The following is a 24,377-nucleotide window of genomic DNA, read 5'->3' on the forward strand; positions in this document are numbered from 1 at the left end:
ATTTTATGTGTTCCATTGCTCTATAATATATAATTTACTAACAAGATAGGTAAGGGAATATCAGTTCAGAGACAGAGGAATGATAAAGGTAAGTTTTGGAAAGTATACGTGGGTCCTATGAATAAAGGTTGCATACATAAGCGGGTATGGTGAAGAAAAATTGTGTATAGTTTTTGCACCATGGTATTGTCAATACCAGGGGTCTTTACCATGGTATTGGCCCATAGTAATGAGCACAACAACGGATATTTGATCCTGTCAAAGAATACCATCGACATTACTAAGGGATTAGCCTAAGGTATTGGCTAAGACCTAAGCTATATAAGGATATGGAGATCAAAGTGTTGGGTGTGCAAGTTTTGTGTTTTCTATGAATGATTTGATCTGAAATAGGTGTGCACCAAGGAGCAAGGAAAAGACACAAATCTAAAAAATATGAAGTATGGTATCATATGTACTTGTTTGATTTTCTTGTTGAAAATATCTAACTGTGATAGATCTATGGTGTTAATGATACTTTGACATGAATATGAGACAATAAGGGTTGCAAAGTATATTCTGTGGTTGCAACGAAAGCATGACTTAGTGATTTCAGATCTATACACCGGTTTGCCTCTGCAAGATCACGTACATATGTGGATCTCCTTCTGACTAGTCACGCATATATTCTACAGTATGGATAGATCTATACACTGATGTCAAGTATGAAAAGCGTGTACATACGTGGAAGTGCCTTACAAGGGTTGCATACAAAAACTTGCATTTTGCAGTATGAACTGATGATAATGGTTGATCTGTTTTTACTGTTTTTTTTTTTTTGTATGTATGTTGATGAAGTCTCTCTTACAATAAGTTGTGTTTGACAGAATAGATTGGGATGAATTGATTATGAATTAGAAGTTGATTAAGTGATGATTCTACTATGTGATAATTTGTATTTGGTTCAGTGATTTATGTTAGCTTCAATATCTGTTTGGGTGATTTATTCAATGCTACAGTGATTCAGATTCAGTTATCAATATTTTGAGATTTGTATGCAGGTATTCTTCAAGAGAAGCATGTACATACGTAGTATGAACAATAATAGTAGCGTATACAATTTCATGCATGTTTGATCAAGGTTTGCAGTGGCAACAATTGGTTTTTGTGATGGGTAACAATGTTTGACTTGGTATATTGATGAGTGGCTATGCATTGGTATGATTTATTCTGAATTGATCAAGTTGCATTGGTTACATTAGAATATTTGATGATCCAATATTTGAGTAGTTGATTTCAGAATTGTTGAGAGTGGATCTAGTTTGAAACATTCTGAAAAGTGATCCACAAAGAGCTGAGGATAACAATCTTCACAAAGGGGGTTGTAGCTCCCTTCCAATAGGAGATGGAAAATGAGAGAAGGTTGTAGCCTTCTGCAGGTAGGAGCCTATGTACTGGTTAAACTCTGTGCCAGTACAAGATTATAAGAATATTATTTTTAATAAAAGAAGAAGACAAAAATGATAATAGTGGTGGGTTTTTTCCCACATTGGGTTTCCACTTAAAAATCCTGGTGTTCATATGGTTGTGTGTCTTGATTTTCTATTTTCTTCTTAAATGCTCATACTTACTATTTAATTGATGAATAATGGAATAATAATGCACTGATTAATGTTGCACAAATGATCAGATAAGTTATCTAGATATACACAGGTTTCTGTAGTAACAGTCGCGTACATATGCTAGTTTCCTTTACAATAGTCATGTATAATAATTAGAATAAGAAATTGGAATTGAAAGTGTGTAAAATACTTATTCACACCTCCCCTCTCAATATCTTTTATAACAATTGGAATCAGAGCAGGTCCTTCAGAAGAATCTTGATCGCTTGAAGGAAGATTCATCAAGGTGAGAAATCAAGAGGGAGTTGCATCTATCAGGGCACCATTGTTTAATGGGACCAACTTGGTTTTATGGAAAGTTTGAACAAGAGATTATCTATAGTCACTTGGAGCTGATGTTTGGGAAATGTTTGAAGGAGGCTATCAATTTCCATACTCCATTCCTATAGAGGAAGAAAACAAGAAAAAATATGAGGCCAATGCAAAGGTTTTCAACACTCTATTGGGAAGCTTGGCACAATCAAAATTTGTGAAGGTAATGTATTTGAATACATCAAAGGCTATATGGGACAAGATCATCCAAAGTTATGAAGGTGACACTAAGGTAAAGAGTGCCAAACTTCAAACATTTATAATTCAATATGAAACTCTCAAAATGCATAGTGATGAAATTATTTCAAGTTTCTTAATTAAGGTAGACGAGATCATTAATTCAATGAGAAATATTGGTGATAAAGTAAAAGATTCAATGTTTGTTGAGAAAATCTTAAGATCTCTAACCCCAAAATTTGATTCAAAAGTATTTTCCATTGAAGAAATGCAGGATTTGAAGAACCTTACTATTGAACAACTTCATGGGATCTTAACAGCTTATGAAATGAGAAAAGGGGCTCCCTCAAATATTAGAGAAGCAACATTCAAATCTACTTCTAAAGGAAAATAAAAGGAGGAGCTTAAGGAATCAAGTTACATATCAGATGAAGAAGAGGTAAACTTTGTAAAGAAACTCCAAGTAGGAACTAACAAATTTAGAGGTAAGCTTCCTTTCAAATGTTTTGCTTGTGGAAGGGTTGGTCATTATGCTGCTAAATTCCCTTATAAAGAAAACCATGAAAAAGGGAAGAATTCTGCAAAAGTAAATTTTAGAGGAAGGTTTGAAAACAAGAAAAGTTTCTACACACATGAAGATAGTGATGGTCTTTCAAATGGTGAAGAAGGTGAGTCTAATCAAGAATATCAATTACTTATGGCATTTGAAGATAAATGTATTGATGAGTCTGATGATGTTTTTATGGATGCCCTAGAAGAAAGGATAATCTCATTGAAGAAATAACTCAACTTAAAGTTCATCTCGAAGAAGCTAAATTAGTAGAAGATTTTGGAAAATCAGAAAGATAGTAAATTTTTTCTCGATATTGATAATTAATTGTGATGTTTTTTATTATTATGATTCTTTATATATTCTTTCTTTAGTTCATCAAGAAATTATCGAAAGCAATTGTACATAAAACAATGGACACAAAATGTAGGCACATGAAAGGGAAAACCCCCTCGAGGGGAAAACCTAGTCAAAGTAATTCTTCCTTTCAATATTATTCTTTGAGACTCTTCACCCTAGACCATGACCAGACCTTCCCTCCACACCAATTCAACCTCTAGAAGATTGACCTCTTCCTAGTAACTTTAACTATGCAACATCTAATAGCTTCCGACAGCAGCCCAACTTGGATGCCTTCGATCTCCCAATCCAGAGCATGAAACAGAGAGAGAACACCGCGAAAAATTATATTTTCCTTGACTCCTTAGACTCACCCAAACTCGCATTCACTTCAGCTTCCCGACAATAGACTTTCCAAGCTACCCACTTTGCACTTCTGCCCAGGAACAAGATTTTCGCACTTCTTCCTAGTAGAGAGAATTCAAACTTGATGAGAAGTGATGCCCCAAATTAATTCAATGTCCTTCCTTTTATAGGATTCTTGTGGGGTCGAATAAGGTCCTAGGACGATTTGATCTTCACTTAGGCCGACATGGTGTGGAGGTTCCATATTTCATATTTGACTTAATACTAAACCTTTTTACATGATTCAAAATCCCAAGAGGGGTCTCTTTAAATGTACAATAATTCTATAGACTCATAATAATTCCTAGAAGTCCTCAATGAGGAATTTGACCTAAAACATCGTGGCCCAAGCATGAAACCCATGATTTAATAAGTCACAACAATAATAATAAAAATTATTTTATTCATTCTTTTGACAAGTATATTACATGATGACTCAAGTACATTATTGAAGACTGAACATAATTATTTTTTCTAACACTCCCTCTTAACTAGGGAGGTATTCATAATGTACATATATAATGGAAAATATCAAACTATATGAACCATGAAGAATATTTAGGCATCACAATGCCATGGACTAGATTCTTGACCAGGGTGATCTATCCAATGAATCACTCAACAATTTAGGTAACAAAATGATATGAAATAGATTCCTGACCAGGGTGATCTATCAGTGACTCAACCATTTAGGCACCACAATTCCATTAACTAGATTCTTGACCAGGGAAATCTATCCAGGTGGGACTAAGATGGATTCAAGCTTTCCACCCCTCTAGGTACCATTAAGTTTACTTGCTAACCATCAACCCAAAAATCTAGGTGTGTATCCAAAATAGAGCTCAATGCTCAACACCACCTTTCCAATGTCAAGACCCAGACATCAACACAAAGTGTCAGCCATATGTCTGCCTAGACAATGCTTCACTCATAACGCCTCAACACTCCTTGATCTAGAAAATCAATAATGTCAAATCTCTCCCAATAAAACTTATTGGTAACCAGCATTCTTTCCTTTGAGAGATTCACTTGTACAAATACAACCCCAATCAATAATATTCTTTCATACGTACATAATCAAATACAAATCTCTAGGCTCTTTCAGGAAACTTGATGTTTCTTCTCAACTTTCCATAGTAGGACTATCAACCAAATCTTTGACAGAATATTCATCAACAACATATCCTCTGAAATACATTCTTTCAATCAAAACCAAGATATGCCCTCCCTCTGAACCATGAAGCACCTCTTTATCTAGACTCCCTCTTAATCTTAGGGAGATTTCTTCTATTCATGCTTCCTCTGGGAGATAAAATTATTCTTTTTCGATATCAAAGAATATTTCATGGCTTCCAACCATTTCATCCAAGTTATCATCAACCTCATCATTCTTATCACATCAATGAGCATCTTCACCAAGTTGAAGATTGTGTACTTGCACCAATTTAAATAGAAACTACAACCAATTCTATAGAAGCTTTATGTTAGCCATATAAAAAATACAGAAGAATTTCATATATATATCTATATCTATATATATATATATATATATATATATATATATATATATATAGATACTCAGACTTAATTATAAAGAAGAGACATATACTCTTCAACATCTTGCTAGGGACTTTGTCATACAACCTAGACTAATTCAACTTTCATTCCATCTAAGGTTTCAATATGGCTTCCAAAGGTATGACATACCTTACTACAACATATATAAAACCCAAGAAACCATTCACACAAATATAGATCTTCAAAGAATCTAACAACCTTTCAAAACATATATGTTAGACTTCCCACTATGGATTCATACAAATCCTAGATTTCATAGAAACAAAACCATCAAATTCAATCACAGCTTAGTCATTAACTTGAACAGTTTTCACTAGGGTTAGTTCCAAACCCATAGCTTTTTAATCAATCATGAATTAGTCACTAACATGACCAGCTACCACTAGGGTTGGTTTGCAAACCCTATAATTTCGAGCAATCATCAAATTCAACCAAAAATTCAAATTTCAACAATCTCTTCACAAATATCAAATTATCACCATATATTAGAGATCTCATATTGTTACATTTAACATTAGATAATGTCACTACTAGGATTTAACTGCTAAACCCTAGATTTTTCATTTCTGACAATCACTTAATAGATTTCAAATTGTTATATCACACGTACTAGACAATTTTACTTCACTAGGGTTTAGCTACAACACCCTAGATTTCCAGATATCATCATCTTAGAATCTCAAACAAGTACTTCCATTAAATCCTAAAACTCATTACCATCAATGACTAGGTCAACACATATCTAGGAATTCATAACCATACAAAAACATATCATATGTCCTACAACATTAATACATCTAGACCAACCTAGGATTTTAACCAAAAGGACATATCTATATATGCCTATATTTCATCATCATGCAAATATATTTCATATAATGTGTTAGTCAAACCCAACTTCACAACAATATCAAATAAGAGTTAGACACACAATCATTTTGATTACACTAGGGTTTGATCAGACAAACACACACATACGAAAGAAAACATTTTAAGACAATGTAAGGGTCTTGCTCACACATTCCACCAAACCATAATGAGCTAGGGTTCCACTGTAGAATCACACATTCAACCAAACCCTAATGAGATAGGGTTCCAATGTAGAAACATAACAAACCTGACATTACCAAAATTTCAAAGGTTCGAGAATTTTAGACCTTATCACTCAATCCTAGCAAGTTAGGATTTCCTGATCATACCAAAATCCCAGACATGACATCATCAATAAAACTTCAAATAGCATTTCACAATATCCCTAAGAAATTAGGGTTTCAAACATTCAAACTAGCAAACCTTTCGATTAGGTTTTTCCAGAACTTGTCTAGGGTTCTCCATAGTCTATCAAGTATATGAGTGGGGTGGGTAGATTTATCAAGATTTGAATCACCCAAACAAGAATCACTAAGATTCAATACAACTAGTCATAACAAAGTTAGTAATATATCATAAAATGAATAATCCCTTCAATCAATGTATTCAAAGCATACCTATGTTTCTTGACTAACTGTGTCTTGAGAGATCCTCCTTCTTGTAGAAGTTTTTCCCTAACTAAGACAATAGAGGGAGAAAGGTGATTACTATTTCTATAATCAAAACTAAATGAGTACATGAACCCAAAAATAAAAAGACATGAGATACTTATATTTGAGAGTTGTTGGGAGATCCCTCCAAAGTTTGAGGGAACCCTACAAACTTAAAGAAATACAAAAATGTCTTTTCAAAAGATATGTTAAAAACCTATAAATTCTAAAACATATAAAACAAGTTATGTAAAGCAAATGACTTAATAGTGTAAGTCTCTAATGTCGGGTTCTTTAGGATTGACTTTCTTTGAGTCTCCTTCTTCAAAAAACTTGGCTTGATCTCTTCCTCTCTTCTTATTCCTTTGATTCTTGGGACACTCACTCTTGTAGTGAACTTTATTATGACATTGATATCACTCTATCTTATACATGTCAAATTTCTTCCTTGGTACCTTTGATCTATTTCCTTTATGATGAGCAACATAAGCATTTGATACTTCTTCAGGGTTTTCAAACATTTATATCCTTAATTCTTCCTGACTACATGTGGTCCATTTCTTCAAAGGTGGGAGATACCTTCCAATTGTTGAGACCTGGAGAAAATGCACTCCAAGAGGGTGGCAATCCTAATATAGAAGTGATCACCAATTATTTGCCTGGAAAAATCTCATTGATGGCCCAAAGATCATCCCTCAGTCTAGTTATCTTTATAAAGAAGGTTGCCATAGTATCTTCTTTAGTCATTTTCAAATTCCTCAGCTCATTCTTCAAACTTGCTACTTGACTAATGTTTTTAATGGTGAACAACTTCGACAAGGCTTCAAACATATCCTGAGCATGATCTATGTTAGCTATGAATTGGAAAAGATTGTATTTTATCCCTTCTACCATCAAAGTCATAGCCACCAATTCTAAATCCTTGAATTTCACTTTTTCGACATCACTAGCTTCTTCAGTAGGATTCTTTACATTTCCTTTTACCAAATCTAGCACCTTGTTCTTCTCGAGGATTAGGTCAATCCTCTTCTTCCGGGATCTGAAGTTAGATGCTCCTTCAATATTTTTCTCACCCTTGATCGAGTTAGACATATTCCTTGAGTATAGTAGATTCTTTCCCTGAGATAGTGCCTATGAATGGATCCGCCATTTTATTATTCCTTCACAAAAGCTCTGAAACCATGTTGGAAAATCAGAAAAGCAGTAAATATTTTCTCGGTCTTGATAATTACTTGTAATGTTTCTTATTATTATGATTCTTTATATCTTCTTTCTTTAGTTCATTAAGAAATTACCAAAAGCAATAGTACATAAAACAATGGACATAAGATGTAGGCACATGCCAGGGAAAAACTCCCCTTGAAGGGAAAACCTAGTCAAAGTAATTCTCCTTTCAATAGTATTATTTGAGACTCTTCACCCTAGAGCAAGACTAGACCTTCCCTCCACACCAAGTTAGCCTTCAGAAGATTGACCCCTTCCCAGCAACTTCGACTATGCAACAACTAACAGCTTCCGGAAGTAGCCCAACTTGGAAGACTTCGATCTCCCAATCCAGAGCACAAAATAGAGAGAGACCACCACCAAAATTTATATTTTCCTTGAATCCTTAGATTAAACCAAACTCTCATTCACTTTTTCTTCTCAGCAACAGACTTTCCCAGCTACCCACTACACACTTCTGCCTAGAAACAAGATTTTCACACTTATGCCTAGTAGAGAGAATTCGAACTTAATGACAGGTGATGCTCCAAATGAATTTGATTTCCTGCATTTTATAGGCTTCTTATGGGTTTGAATAGGGTCTTAGGCCGACTTGATGTTCCCTTAGGCCGACATAGTGTGGAGGTTCCATAATTCATATTTGACTCACTACTAAACCTTTTTACAAGATTCAAAATCCCAATAAGGGTCTCTTTAAATGCACAATAATTCTATAGACTCATAATAAACCATAGAGGTCCTCAAAGGGGAATTTGACTTAAAACATGGTGACCCAAGCATGAAACCCATGCTTTAATAAGTCACAACAATAATCATAAAAAAAATTCTTCATTCTTTTGACAAGTACATTACATGATGACTCAAGTACATTATTGAAGACTGATCATATTTACTTTTTCCAACAGAGGAGGCATTGAAGAAACAAATTCTAGAAAGGGAGAAGCATAATTAAAAGTTAGAACTAGAAATAGTAAGTATAAGAAAGGAACTTGAGAAAACAAAAGGTCTAAACCTTAGCTTTTCTAAAGGATTTGAGACCCTAGAAGAAATCATCAAAGTACAACACTCTCCTCTAATAAAAACAGGCCTTGGATATAATAGAGAACCATCAAGGATTGTAAAATATTCTAAAACATGTGTAGGAAGTTATCTCAATGCAGTAAAGGGAAGCAGTCAAAAAAATTGTAGCTCTCAGCAAAGGAATGAGGGATCAAATGTCTCTCAAATAACCCATCCTTACCACACTCAAAAGGGAAACTACACAAAATGGTACAATACTCACAGGAATTTCTACTTCAATGGTCAATGCTTCACTTGTCATAATTTTGGTCATAAGGTTGCTCAATGTGTCACGTATAAAACTATCATGACTATAGAAGCAAGAAAACAAAAGAATGAGATTGGATTAAATAAATAATCTTACAATACTTTCTCACCTCTCCAAGATGAAACATATTGTTCCCTTTCCAATAACTTTGGCCATAAAGAGACTGAATGCAGAAGCAAAATGAGACAAATCTTTGTTGGGCCGCTAAATTAGCATACACTTTCACTCCATTTTCACCATTATCCTCATTTTGTCACCTCATTTCATCAAATTATCATTACATAGCCCTATATTTCTATTTTCATATGGGTTCATATTTTCATTTTCCAAAGTTATTTATTTTATGTATTTAAAGTGAATTTATGATTAAAAGTTAGAAAAATAACATGTATTTGCTTATAACTAAAGGAGGAATGAGTTTGGTGACATGAGTAAGTGATTTGAAAGGTTCCAAGACACTCTTATGTGGCATCCAAGACTCAAATTCGAATTCTCTTGAAGATTTGAAGGAGATTTTGGATAGGGGTCAAGCATATCTCATGGAGAAAAATCATGGATAAAGGAATATGTGTCTCATATTGGTTGTAACCATATGAAGGATTTGTGGATCTAGGAGGGATTAGTGGATCTCCATTAATGAGTTAGTTGCTTATGTTTTTGTATAACTAGGAGTACCTCCTCCATTCCAAGGAGAGGACTCTTGGAGCATGTATCCTAACTTATGATGGAATAGAATAAAGTTTTCTTTCTATAGTTTTAGACATAAATTGTCTTAATGTAGTATATGAATTTATGGAATAGTTTGTCACTTTATTCTTAAGAGAATTGAACTCACTCTAAAAGGATCAAAGAAACATTTTATTTCATTATAGATTTTATTTTCATTTAATTACTTAGATGTTTGAAGATTTTTCATTATTAATGAATGAATTTTAGTTTAAATTTTATCAGCATATGAAAGGACAAACACGGGTCTAAGTTAGGCTCTCTTCCATTTGATATCAGTAATAATTGAAATTCAATCTTTCCTTTCTAGTTTCAAGTGATTTTCTAAATTTCTAGTTTTCCAACAATGGAATTAATGATGAATGAATTTGTAGTGTAGAACAATAAGGACCTTCTTAGTTAGGAGCCTCTTCTATTATTTGTTTATGCATCTTAAGCTATTGTCCATTAGTGGTTTTTGATTTCTGTTCATGAAATAGTATTCTAGAAGAAAGACAAATCTGGTTCTCCTAAGTTAGGATCCATTTCTCCTACTAATTACATAATGAATTAGAAATTACTTAGTTAAATTTTATATTTGTAATATGCACTTCTAATTAGGTTATAATTTCATTCCCTTTAGTTTCCATAACTTATCTTTTGATGCTGATTATAGTTGCATTTGAGGTCCCATATATTTTGGTTTGCTTCTAAGTTTTACGAAACCCCTGGGCTGAAAATCAAATAATATGGATTTAACAGAAAATTAAATGACCCAACAATTTGGCGTCGTTGCTGGGGAAGTAAGCTTAGATTTAACTAAGTTAGGAGGATTGTTTAGGAAACAAATTCTTTTAAGGTCATTTTCATTTGGGGTTAGATGCATTTAAGCATTTTTAATTTAAGATTATTTGCATTTGCGTATAGAAAACATAGAACATTAAAATCAAGAACCCACATTCATTAAAAAAAAAAATCCAATTGCAAAAACAAGATTGAAGAGTTTTTTGCTATGACAGTTGAAGAAAATAAAATAACCTAAAGATCACATTCAAATTTGGTTTCAACTAGTCAGTCTTCATGATCATGTCCAAGAACTCAATAGGGTTTACTTTTCAAACTTGAATATGAGTGTACTCATGATCTTGTTGCGCAAATGGATGCATTGGAAATTCTCTTATACTTAAGAGAATGTTTGATTTCCTTTTCAATAAAATAGGACTAAAAAATAAAAAGCAAGTTTTTGTGATTTTTAGGATAAATTTGTGATTTTGTGGTGCAGTAAGAACCACTGATTTACTAAACCTTGGTAGGAAAAATTTGCAATAAAACAAACGAATGTGAACGAGGAGCACAAGCGAAGGTGAAAGAATGATAGTTTTAGGTAAGAGATCGGTTCTTTTCATTTTATGTTCTGCATCCAATTTTTTGAAAAAAGAAAGGAATCGACTAATAAAAACTTGAGTATGTTCTCTTCTTGCGCTTTGTGTGACCTGGAGGATCAGAAAAAAAAAATTTCATGTTAGTATATATTTTGTTAAAAAAAATAAAAAAATTCCTCTTTCATTATTTGTTTCTTTTAAAAATAATAAAAATAAATAAAAACACAAAAAAAATGAGAATAAAGTAAACAAATAAAAAAATCATGGAAGCCAAGGAAACAAATTGTTGCAAATGTTATGTGTGATTTTAAAAAAATCAAAGATAACTGTGCATTCTCCTGATTTAAAAAAAAAACGAATTTCACCCGAGCAGAGGCTAAATTCACAGAGGTTAAAAATGTCATTTTAAAAATGCATTTTGTGACCAAATGAAAATGAATCTCAAAAATATAAAACATGGGTTTTTCTCAGAACGGGGTGAATTATGTTTAACATAAGATATTTCCTCAAAATTCATAACTATTTGAGATATTTTCAAGGTTCTTTGGAGCCTTATTTGCTAGGTTGCGTGAAAAATGGTTTTCAATTAAATGCAGCCAGCAACCAGGGCCAAGGCCACAGTGATCCAACGGCCCAGCTACAGAGCCATGGCCAACCACCCACCAGTGTTGCCAAGCTGCAGAGAAAAAAAATCAATCAATAAAATGAAAAATAAAAATTTGATAAAAATAAAAATTTTATCAATTAAATAACAAAAAAAATATTAATTATTAAGAAAAAAAAAAATTCTTACTGTAGAGATTTTCAGAAGTGATATTTTATCCATGCTTACAATCTGCAACAAATATATATATATATATATATATATATATATATATATATATATATATATATATATATATATATATATATATATATATATATATATATATATCATAAACATTTCCCAACTTTTTATAGAGTAAAATTTGGTTAAAAAATCCACTTTCTATGCAAAAAGGACAAGTTCAAAAGATATGAAAAATGATTTGGAAAATATTTTGGAATCCCATTTTCCTAAAAATCTTGGAAATGATGAATTCAAAAGATATGAAAAATGGTCTGGAAAATATTTTGGAATCATATTTTCCTAAAAATCTTGGATTTTTAGATTGACCACTTGTCAAGTTGTTATTTCAATTTTCATTTTTAGAATAATTAAAATTTCCGATACTCCATTAAATTGATGAATGTAACTTGTGATCTATTGGTATGTCATTCAAATTTCATAATGAAAGTCATGAGTTAAAATCTTGTGGCGATTGGTTTTTGTTAATTATTCTACAATTTTGACACAACATTAATTAAACAACAATTTTGCCATCACATGGCAGCAAAACATTGGCCAATATTACACATTCATCGCCACATCATCAGTCAACATGTCAAATCATCCATTTTCCATGTTACCCACTACCACATCACTATTACAAAGTTACTCTTCATCTTCCAGCTCATTTTTCAACATTGAAAATGGATCAAGAAGAAGAACGATAAGGGTGCTTCATCTACAAGATTATTGTTTTGCAAAATGCATTGAAGAGAATCCTGTAGATGGAAGATTGAATCCTGTAGACATGCATTTTTGTTTCATAAAATATTTTAATATGATCATGTTTCTTTTTGTCTTGCAGGTATAGAAGCCAATGACATCACAAACTGGAAAATCTTATGCCATGGCTCAGCCAAAGAAGATAGACAAGATTTTTTGATGTAGGAAGGGCACAATCCTGCAACTGAGAAACCTTATGACAATCTTCACTGTTTCACCCAAATTTCAAATAAGCACAATTTTCTCATATGGCATCGGATTTTGATGATTCAAGCGTCATTGGAAAGATATCGACGAGATCTACATAATGAGAAATATATCATCAGAATTTGAAATAGTTAAAGAATAAAGAAATTACTGACAATATATAACACGTAAAATGAGGCACTAGTTTCGACACAGGTATAAATTCTTTCAGTTTTTCTTTCTTGAATTTGCTTTGTTAGTACCAATTCTCAGTTTTTTTTGTAAATGTCATAAATAGAGATATTGATCACCTCTTTCTTATGATAAACTTATATTTCATTGTAGAAAAAGTTGCAGAATCCTAGGATCCTAGTTGCATGCTTTGTTTCCTGCATGTTTTAAACCCCATTAAAAATCATAGATTTAATATAAAGGATTTTTTTGTTCTATTAATTATAAACTCACAGAAGCAAAACAACATAGATTCTTACAATTTCCACAATTAATTATTGATATGCCAACATATACTCACAACCCATATTTAACACAATGTCAATCATTTCTTCTGATGGCTCTTCTTTGTATGTTAGCACCTATTTGAAGACATTAAAGGATGGTTGTTATAAAACAATTTAAAATATAAAAAATGAAACCTTGAGTTGTTATAAGGAAATATTGACAATTAATCACAAACTTGTTGGACTTATGGCTCAGTTGTTGCTTGGCATTGATGCCAACCTAGTTGCATTGGTGTATTTTTGGTTGGAATTGATCTCAACCTCATAGTATGTGATTGTTTATGCACATGGTTGATTGGTACATGTACTAGGCTTATGCTACTGTGATAGTACTTGACTTGTGCATTGGTTCTAGACCTTAGTATTGGAGACTACCAATTCATGTTTATGGTACTAGGTGTATGTATAGATGGGTTTTAGCTTGTATGATAAGTTGCAGGGTATATAATTGATGATTATAGATGTTGGAGTAGTTGTGGTGAAGTTTGATGACTTGAGTGTTGGAGCAGCTAATGGATGACATTCATGTCAACCTATTTTTACTTTTGATGATGATGGAGTTGTGATAGTACTTTATTGGAGTGTTTCAGTGCCTACAATGAGTCCCTAAGGTCTTATAGAATGTGGCCAAGCACTGGAGCAAGTTTGGGCAGGTTCTGAGCTGAGGAAAAATTATTTTTAGCATCCTCTACACAGTTGCATGGATGAAGGGTCATCAAAGTGACTGAAAATTTACAGTCACTAGAAGACAAACCTATGAGAGTGACTGAGGAGCTCTAGTCAAGTTTTTGCAGGCTTGTGCATGCGATTGAGACTTAAGCTAAAATTCCTCTACATTCCTCGTGCTCATTAGGTGTTTATTTGTTTTGTCAGCTTATCTTGTTCGAGACTCATCATGTAAAGGTCATCAAAATTTTATTGTGCTTCTAGAAGATGGCTAAAAGAGAATATTCATTAGTAGATGAATTTAGTGGCTACATTGAGTCAAGAAGAAATGAACCAAACCACTTCCAGCATATGAACAAAGCTCCACTACATAGTTATAATTACTAATTTAACCATTACAAAAGATTACAAATAGATGTATATCCTGAGTCTATTTGGTTGGTTCACTTGATAAGAAAATGTGTTGGTGAGTGATCTTGGAGAATGTGAGTCAGAGAAGAGTGGTGAGTGCAAATTTTGCAAGGATTTATACAAAAATTCTTCAACATATCACAATGATAGAAGATGGAAGAAGAATTATGATTCAGCCAAGACCTTATGCAGTAGTATGGTAACAAAGTATGTTAATTTTTAAAAGGGCTACATTGCTCTTTGCTTAGATAATTGCATTTATTCATTAACATATTAAGTTCACCCCATAAAATTATAACATTATTCATATCTACACCATTATTCATCAGCATATGCAACTATGAAGAAATAAAAACATCGTCAACATCAATGCAACAAAACATAAAGGAAAAATAGAAGGAAAGTATGCACACATAGGGACACCAGGATTGGTCAGAGATCAGGAAAAAAACCCACTACGGAGAAAACCCTTACAATTTTTTCTTCTTCTTAGATTTTCATCAAATGATTCAACAAAAGAGAGTACAATGATCCATATCTTCATCAAAGAAACAAAAACAACTAGAACATCCATAGAATAGATGACTACATCTGGGACAGATATGAACGCTCCCAGGTAAACTATGTGCAGGCATCCAAGGACCAACCATACTCAGATATGCCTCAAACTCTAGACGCTCTCTTCATGATTTTGTGTGAGTGTCCATGGTAGCCCAAAAACTCCCTAGACCATTATGTGTGTGCATTAGGAATTCAAACTGAAATGCGGAAACCCTAACCTCCCAGACTCTCCCTTATACACTTTGTTCCAGCATCTAAGACTTCCTAGATGCTCTCTAGAACATACTATGTTAGGATTCAAGGAAGAAAAACCTTAGTTACAAGCCAGTGTCTAAGACCCAGAAACCCTAGAAGCGTGCGAGCTTTGATCTTGTAGTTTCAGAACCTTTGTGCAATATTTCCTCTGTCAAACCTATGTGAACCAAGATAATAAGAGAAGAGAAGATGGCTTGATCAATGTGTCCAAATGAGATTGAGGTATCTTCTATTTATAGGCTTTCATGAGGGTCCAATTGATGTTAAGGCCGACCAATCTAATTAAACACGTGCTTAGGGTCAACCCAATCCAATATACATGAATAAATAAATAAATTCAAAAACAAACTTCTTCTTGTCCAAATAAGGTGATCTTTAGGTCAATTTTTGTCGTATCAAAAAGAGGAATCTATTGCAATTATTATCTTCATCATATGAGCTTCCCAAGTGGAATTTTTCCACAGTTGGAAAGATTAACACTCCCTCTCAACTAGGGAAAATTTCACATGCCAATATCTATCCATCGATCAATATGCCATTATGGTATCTTCAAGTGTCATCACATATCATCATTGATCATCTATATCATGTAGTCACTATGACCATCTCAAATGTCTCATCATCACAAATTTACATATTGATCTATCCCTTGCTTATTCCTTCTTATCTCTTGATTGTTTATGCTCATATGATGAACATTCTAGAATCTAGAAGAAGAAGGATTTGTTGTCACAGGGGATCTTAAAGCTACCACCCTCTATCCATCAGGCTACTACCTAGAATATTTGCCAATGGGCTACTACCTAGAATATCATCATCAATCATCATCATAGAGCATATCATTAAGGAGCTCATCTCAACTTGTAGCCACATTGTGGAGCACATCTCGACCCAGAGTCTTATGGGGGAGCTATACATCTACAAATCCATATTGAGCAATAAGATATCCAAACACACAGGGGAGCATGTCTCGACCCTCGGATCACATCAGGGAGCTCAATATCAACCTGAAACTGCATAGGGTTATCTCAACCCATCCTATTTCTTACTGATCTTCCCATCAATGACCCTGAATAGTCATGTGGTATAAAACCCGCATCATAATTGACTTGGGTTGTACACCCCAAGTACACTCTCAACCTATTGGCCAAATGAGGAGTGGTATTTTCAACAAGCCCTACTTGTGGGTATGATGCCAACTGAGGCATACTCTGCAAAGACCAGACAAGGTAGAAACATTCTCTAACCCTATGAAGATAGGGGAGCATCATCTCCAACCCTATGGGTAGCAGGTAGGCGTAATACCCTATTTTCTAGAGTTCCCTCAACTCCAGGAGCCCTCTATCTCAATTCCTCCCCCTAGGAGCTCAAACAGGGAGGAAGAGTTGGCTTGGTGTCCTTGATCAACTCTTCTCTCATCATACTTAAATATGGTATCTAATTATCTCAATAACATTTGTTTCTTGTTCATACATGAAATCAAATCAAATATCATGTTAGATCATAAATAATCATATAAATCACAAAAGGATACCATAATGATCCTCCTTCTCAAGGATACCTAAACCCTAAACCCTGATAAGGATCCTAGTGGACCTCATAAGGATCCTAGTGCATGAAGTCCTGTTGGAGGGTAACATGGGAAACATCACCACTACTATGCCTCTTGACATTTCCACTAAAACTAGAATTGTCAAGAACATTCATATTGGGGTTTCTTGTTCTCCAGATGAGATTAGGATTTACACTCAACTTTTCAAATAATTTTGAGACGTCTTCACATGATCATACGAGGAAATGCCTGGTATTGACCCAACAATAGTGGTACATGAAATACCAACTTATCCTGGAGCAAAGCCTATTCGTCAACGTCTTTGCCCTGTGCACCCTCGAAAGGCTGCTACTATTAAAGTAGAAGTGGAAAAGATTTTAAAAGTTGGTTTTATTTATCCCATCCAATTGACAGATTGGGTGTCCAACATTGTCCCTGTTGCTAAAAAGAAGGGCACGATCTATGTCTATTTTGATTACCACGATACCAATTGTGCATGTCCAAAAGATAATTATCCCACTCCATTTATTGATCAGATCATCAACAAGTGTGCTAGGAGTGAGATTTTCTCATTCATGTATGGTTTTTCTAGCTACAAACAAATCAACATTTCACCAGCTGATCAACATAAAATGGCCTTTATCTATCCATGGGACACTTTCGCTTATAAATATCTTCCTTTAGATTTAAAAATGTTGGCGCAACCTTCCAAAGAGAAATGTATTATGCATTTCACGATATTCGACACATTGTTCAACCTTACCTTGATGGCTTACCATCCCATTCTGCTAAGTGTCATGACCATCCAGATAGCTTATGATCCATCTTTTTGTGATGTCGGCATTATAACATCCGTCTCAATCCACATAAGTGAATCATTTGCATTGAATCTGGTCAACTCTTGGGTTTTGTGGTGTTCCACAAAGGTATCTGAATCGATCCTTTAAAAGTTAAGGCCATTGTCAATTTACCGCCCCCCCTACCTCATTATTCCAATTGCAAAGCCTACAAGGAAAGGCTAACTTTCTCCATCGACTCATTCCTAATTACATTGAACTCACCAAAGGTTTTACTTGCTTACTTAAGAAGGGGATCCCTTTCATTTGGAATGAAGTCACCTAAAAATCCTTCAATGCTTTGAAATACATGCTTATCAGTGCTCCTTTACTGCATCCCCCTAATTATCGATGTGATTATTTCTTATACTTGGTTGCAACTGATACTACTATTTCTATGGTGTTAGCTCAAGATGATGATGATGGAAACGAGCATGTGGTTTATTATTTAAGCTGAAATCTTCTTGATACTGAGTCTCGATATGCCCATGTCGAGAAGCTTGCCTTGGCAGCAGTCCATGTTGTCCAAATATTTTGACATTATATCCTTTTATGGAAAACCACAGTGATTTCCGATTGCAACCCCATGACCTATATACTGACTCGTCAGTTACTGGGGGGAAAGTACTCCAAATGTATCATTATCCTGCAGGAGTTTTATTTGGATTTTACTACCGCCAAATCAAAGATATCACTTGTTTTTTCTGAGTTGATATGCACCCTTCCGCCTGAAAGAACTTATACTGATTTCATTGAGAAAATTACCGATGAAACTCTGCTTCTGATCAACACTCTCGACCCGTGGTATGGAGATATTATTGTTTATCTTCAAACCCAGAATTTCCAATCTAAGTTGTCTTGATCCGACCGATGATGCATCTTACATCAATCCCAACCCTATCGGATCCTTGGTGGTACATTGTATCGAGTTGGTTTGGACTTTGTTCTTCGCAGGTGTCTCACCCTAGAAGAGGCTGAATGGGTCTTGAATGATTACCACTCTGGTGCCTATGGTGGTCATATGTCAGGCTACACCACCACCCAAAAAATCCTCTTGCTGGTTATTTATGGCCTTCTATCTTTAAAGATTGTATTCTAGCTATTCATAAATGTCATGAATGCTAAATTTTTAACTGCACACAACACACCCCGCCAGCACCCTTACATCCAATAGTAACTGTTGACCCATTTTCTAAATGTGGCATTAATTTCATGACATGTAACCCTCACTCGGCTGGGGGGCATGGTTATATAATTGTCTCCATCAACTATTTTACTAAATGGGATGAGGATATGCCTACATACGATGTTGGCGGTATCACTACTACTCCATTCCTCTTTAACCACGTCATAACATGTTTTGGTGTTCCTCAAGCCACTATAACTAGCCATGTATCACATTTTCGTTAGTACATGATGGGAGATATGACTCCTCAATTGGGCCTTCGTCATGATAGCTCAACTCCTTATTATCCACAGGCCAATGACCAAGTTGAAGCAGTTAATAAATTTTTGATTACTATGATTCAACGTACCATTGGGAAGCACAAAAGGGATTGGAATTTGATGTTATTCACAACTTTCTACCCCTAAAGAACTTCACTAAGACAGCCACTGGATTCACTCCATTCTAACTGGTGTATGGTTTAGAGGAAACTTTTCCAATCAAATGCAAAATCCCTTCGCTCAAATTAGCTATTTAACTCCTTCTGAATACCTCACTTGAAGAGGAACAACTACTATATCTTGAGAGGCTTGATGAGACTCGTCCCATTACTGCAATGGTCATCAAAGCTCAAAAGAAATGTGTCAAAGCTCATTTTAACTAAGCTATTTCTCCACGCACTTTTGCTGAAGGCGACTTGGTCCTTCTTTATGATCAAGCTAACAATAAATTGGGAGCACGAAAGTTCAAACCCATGTGGCATGGGCCCTACATCGTCAAGCGTGTCTTACAAAAAGGTGCCTACGAGCTATGTGATTATGAGGGAAATGCATTGTCACAACCCTGCAATGGGTTGTATCTAAAGAAGTATTATGCGTAAAATTCATGTAATGACTTTTGTACATTAGTATGTCAATTCATTATTGTGCGTTTCAAGTTTTGGTGTGTTTGTTTTCTTTGCAGACTTGTGTTTTTATGCCTACCTTGTGTTACACCAATTTGCAGATGTCGTCAAGCCATTATGTTGGTTTTGTTGTTGGTGCTTATCATAGCACACGAAACCTGTCTTCCACAACATGGGTACTCTATGCCCCTAATGGCAAGTTGATTAACTTACAAGGTATATGCTTTGGTCGAACAACTAACAATATTTCTGAATACAATGTCGTCATTGAACTCTTGTCAGAAGCAGCTGCTCTTGGCATTAGGGCTTTAGTTGTCAAGTTAGATTTGTAGCTCATTGTGTTACAGTTAAAAAATCATTACTCAGTGAGAAATCCACAAATACTGCATATGTATCTACATGTTATATTACTGTAAATAAATTTTGATTTCATCACATATAAACATATTTGGCGTAATTTAAATACATTAATAAATGCATTACAAAATTTTGTCCTTGATAGGCATTTGCGTCATTTATAAAACTGATCATATTATGGATACATAAGTAGAAAATAAAACATGCATATATATATGTATATATATGTATATATGTAAATATATATATATATATATATATATATATATATATATATATATATATATATATATATATATATATATATATATATATATTGCCTCTGTTAGAGTGTTTACATCAAGATATCAAAAAATAGAGTGTTTTGGGACACTTGGCTTTCAAAGCCTACAAAATGTGTAAAAGAGATAGAAAGGCTATCAACCTACAGAGTGCTCATGATAGCACGAGACCACTCTGATCACTCATCCTAACAGTTGACACAGTCTCGTACATACTCCCATTGTGTGTCTCTACCAATGCAGTGGCACCTCATCAATAGTGGCATACTCTAGGACTCCTCGAGTTATTGCCTCCAGGTTGCACTTGATCTCAGATAAGGGGTCTGTCGCTTCTTCATAGTCTGTGCCCACTATCTAATGAGAAACTCGTCGTGCTATTGGCGACATGCCAGGTGGTCCCTCTGGTCCCACATCTGCACATTTATCACAAGTTGAGTCTTAGTTTACACTTTTACAAAAAATCATAAAACTTGAAAAAACCCAAAAAACAAGTTCTACCTGCATCGGTCCATTGTTCTCCTAGTGGCAGAGGTAGATCGGATCCCACCTAAAATATGTACCATCATAAGGATAGTCGTGTACCATGAGTAGTTGGAATTCTAGCCAAGAGAAAAATTATGGTGGGTAACGCATATGCTACCCAATCCTCCTTTAGGAATGAGTTGACTCCATCTCACTAGTCTCAGATCTCAGGGCGGGGGCAGGATTTGTTACCTTTGCCCACTGATACTAGAATAAGGGCACTCACTCTAAAAATAAGGTAACCAATATCGAACTAAACTCGAATTTCTTCAGGTGTCCATGCTTCCCCTTGGTCAATTGTCTTTTCATATTCGCCAGAAGGCCTTCACACCAATTAAATATGGTAGGGGTCAAACATGCAATAACATATTGGAACCAGGATTTCGAAGCCTCATGCAAGGATTGCATGCTAGATACATGTGCCATAGTGAACAAGATCATTCTCAAGGGAAGTTTGTTGGTGATGGTTGCCATCTTCACCTTCCCTCCATTGGTTATTTCGGCACCTAAACAAAGCCTCTGGATTAGAGTTCTTGTACTCTCACCTCCTGGGCAAGATCCAAAGAGTTGGATTGCTTCTCCTCTTTGGGATAATCCTGTGATGAAGTAGATATCCACCTCCTTAAGTTCCATTTCCTGGCCTTTTATGATGAATATATCTTGATCTACAACCCAAAGACTGATCAAATAAGGCATAAATTCCATCTGGGCCCTTAACCTTGTGGTCCTGAAAATTTTTAGCAACCCACACTTCCTTATGGCATTGATGCATGTAGGAAACTGAGCTTCTTGGTGGTCTTCGGCCTCATGGCCTCTTTATTTCCATTCCAAAACCATGATCTCCTATAAAACATCATTTAACACTAATTAATGCTTTTTTCATGGATTAAAATCAAATATTTTTTCTTGAAAATAAGGTTTTTCTTCCAAAAAACTCTGTCTCGGCACCATTGTGCCTATTTTTATAAACATAGTGATATCATCATGCGGGCCTTTTGGCTCGAGTGAGATCATCGACGCCCTAAATAATTGAAAATCCTCCATTATAGCAATAAATTACCGTTAAAAACACATAAAAAGGTGATAAAATGCAAGAGAAAAGATGGGCCTCTTACTTGTCGCAAATGGTTCACGAAATGGCAATCTGGATTTCCCATAATGGCCACTTGAAAATTGGGAAAATTAGGGCACAAATTCACTTTCAGAGCTTACTATGGTAAAATGATAAAAGCTAAAATTACTTTTGGTTATTTATAAGTTTTGAAAGTAATTTTTTTCAATATTTGAATAATGTTTTATTATTGTTTCTTGATATCAGTGATGGGCACATTTCTTTGTGCAGTTTTAGGTACCTTTAGGTGAACAGTGATCATTATTGACTGATTCTTGCGAGTTTTGTTTTATCTCTTTTTCAGACTCATTAAATAAACGAAAAAGGAACCCCCCTAGAGTCATCTTTGAGCTCTTTTCTGACTCTCAAAAATTAAAAAGATTGTCGAGTACTTGTCATTTTGAACTCGTTAAAGTAAATGAATCGATGTCACCTTAGTATAAGTTTACCCCTTTTTCGGGCTGAGATTGACTATTTATGAAAAAGGTACACCTTGATCGACATGGTCAAGAGCTTATCTCAGATATTGTTTTCTACCTTTTAGGATTCAAGGGACAAATTACGAAGAGGAACATGATGGAGTTTTCTTCTTTGTTTCTTTTTCAAACTCTCTAAACATGAAAAAGACGTCAAGTTTGTCTTACGTCAGACTCATTAGAATCTTACGATGAAAGACTCATCACCATAATGAGACCAAGCTTCTCCTTCCTAGGGCTCGTAAAACTTTCTAGGATGGATTCATTTGAGGAATGAACTTACATGACAAGCATATCCTATCCCCTTCAAGCTTGTGATAAAAATAATTGGGGTACTCACTATAAATATCGGGGAAAAATGAAGATGAAACATCCTTTGTATAGGCAACATGACACTCTTGAACATGACACTCTTATGATCTCGTGTCGTTTTGGGATATCCTTTTTTCCCTCTCATTTGACTATTTAATTTTTTCATCATGACCTTTAATCTTATGTCGAGTAAGATGTTGCCACACTCTGAAGTCGTGTCGCCAGTGTTTAAGAGAAGTCCAATCTGCAGTTATTTACCTATACACTGTTTGAGTCATTGTTACAGTCTTGAAAATTATTCCACTTTATTCCTTGTTTCATGTCGTTGATGGGGGATTCATCATTGCCCTCCTTCGACGGGTTGCTTCCTGTTGACTTCGGCTCACTATCCAGGAAGCTGACTTAGAAACTCCCTTTCATTACCTTAGAGATTGCATGCCTTAATGGCAAGTTATTCGCATCTGACGATAGGTCTTCATCATTGGCTTTTAATCAGGTGATTCCACGAGTGTTTGACTTCAGCTTCATTATCATATTCACAGATTGTACTATTGTACCTTGAGGGCCATTTTCAATATTGGTGGTTTCTCTTGTAGCTGTTAACGGTCCACATCATTGTCTGGTAATCAGGTAGTTTTATAGCATGTTCGACTTCAACACATTTATTCGCATGTTATAATTCGTACTTTGATCGGGTTGGGATGGAGTGCAAGAACTCGGGTCTTGTCTAATATGAATCAGGTTGCATGGAGTTATATGTTTTTCATGATTGACTTTATATTTATGATGATCCTTGTTATCTAGATGACTGCGCCCATACCATGGATCGTTTTATATAGTCTTCATCATCTAGATGGTTGTGTCCATGCCATAGATTCATTTTTTGATATCAGATATGTATATGTATATGCATCCTTGATTTGCAGGTCTCCTGATAGGGTGTGTCCTCATCCTTGCAAAATCTCATAAAGCATCTCAGCCATCACTCCTCGTTTTGCCTTCATGCTTTAGGGGGCATCCGTTACACAATATTTTGTCACACCTCCTGCACTTCCCTGTGACATACCCCGAAGCGCCCAAAACATGACCATTATGTAGTGTACTCATGACCCTAACCTCCCATATGCTCCCTTAGACACTCTGTTCCAGCATCCGAGACTTCTCGGATGATCTCTAGACCATATTATGCCAATGTCCAGGGACTAAAAACCTTAGTTACAAGCCACTGTCTGATACCTAGAAACCCTAGACTCATGTGAGCTTTGACCTTCTAGTTTGATACCCTTTGTGCGAGCTTTCCTCCATTAGACCTATGCGAACCAAGACAATAAGAGAAGAGAAGATGGCTTGATTAATGTGTAAAAATGAGCTTGAGGTCTATTCTATTTATAGGCTTTCATGAGGGTCCACTTGATGTTAAGGCTGACCTATCCAATTGAACATGTGCTTAGGGCTGACCCAATACAATATACATGAATAAATAAATAAATTCA

The sequence above is a fragment of the Pinus tabuliformis genome, chromosome Q, assembly GCF_031772625.1.
Source record: "Pinus tabuliformis cultivar Carrire ecotype Pingquan chromosome Q, CPIR1, whole genome shotgun sequence".
Classification (NCBI taxonomy): Eukaryota; Viridiplantae; Streptophyta; class Pinopsida; order Pinales; family Pinaceae; genus Pinus; species Pinus tabuliformis.